Below are 1,316 nucleotides of genomic sequence, written 5' to 3'. Positions count from 1 at the left end.
TCTTGCTTGTACCGCTAACGAGCGAGCTAAATGAGATTAATTAAATGAGGACGCATCGGAAAGTTTATTCGTGCAAACACTCCGGCTTCGCTTATCGGCATCCTGCCTGCATTCGTCCACGTATCGGTCGTAGAATCTCGAAGATTGTGCATCCGACGAGTGGTAGCCGGAAATTAGCAGATATCGTAATAATCGTGTTGCGCGGTTGTGCGGAGCGTCGAAAAGTACGAAACCTTTGTCCGAAACGTATTTCCGTATCGTAGCATTATCTCCTCGTAGCGGCGCTACTCGCCGTCAAGTGCCCCGGAGGTACCGCCGGCGGGCGACGGACTTGGTGAAATCATTCGGTCGTCCGGAGGTGTCGCCCGTCCCGGAGGTGCCGTCCGTCCCCAAGTTGACGCCGGCCGTTATGTGGTGCCGCACGTATAATCACGCCCGTAACGAGCCGTCTCGGTTGCCGCGCGCGTGATTTCGCATCGGGCGAGTGTTCCGTACCGTAATCGCGGTCACCGCAGCTTGCGTGTTGCGTATCATCCGTAATAATTCGAAATATATGTCTCCGACACGTGGGTTTGAGAGATACGTTTCGAGTTAGTAATCGGACAGCGCCCTCATGTCGAGCGAGCGCCGAATAGTAAGTAACTTTCGTCCGAAACGTTTTTACGTAGCTCTCCTCGTTGCGGCGCCGTAAATCGTCGTTAAGTGTTCCGGAGGTACCGCCGGCGGTCGTCTGACTTCGAGAGATCATTCGGTCGTCCGGAGGTGCCGCCCGTCCCGGAGGTGTCGCCGGTCGGCCGTGGTTCCCGGAGGTGTCGCCCGGCCCGGAGGTGCCGCCGGGGCCGGTCGGCCGTGGTTCCCGGAGGTGTCGCCCGGCCCGGAGGTGCCGCCGGTCGGCCGTGGTTCCCGGAGGTGTCGCCCGGCCCGGAGGTGCCGCCGGTCGGCCGTGGTTCCCGGAGGTGTCGCCCGGCCCGGAGGTGTCGCCGGTCGGCCGTGGTTCCCGGAGTGTCGCCCGGCCCGGAGGTGCCGCCCGACCCGGAGGTGCCGCCCGGCCCGGAGGTGCCGCCCGGCCCGGAGGTACCGTCGGTGCTTATACCTTATTGTCCCGGCATTTCGTTTGTTTCCTTCTTAATTAATGCTAATTATCGTTGTTTGACATTCGCCATACGGCTATCGTGATAATATTTTATCGTACAATAGGACTTTTCGATCGTTTCGCTCTCCGCGACTATGTCTCGATTGAACGCGCCTTTCGGCGCTCGCGCTCGCATACGGCCGTGCGTAGGACCGTGCGTCGCCGACCGCCTGGCCGGCCGGTT

This window comes from Nylanderia fulva, unplaced genomic scaffold, assembly GCF_048542155.1.
Source record: "Nylanderia fulva isolate GAGA-0341 unplaced genomic scaffold, ASM4854215v1 Scaffold1016, whole genome shotgun sequence".
Lineage (NCBI taxonomy): Eukaryota > Metazoa > Arthropoda > Insecta > Hymenoptera > Formicidae > Nylanderia > Nylanderia fulva.
Note: the sequence above shows the minus strand (reverse complement) of the source record.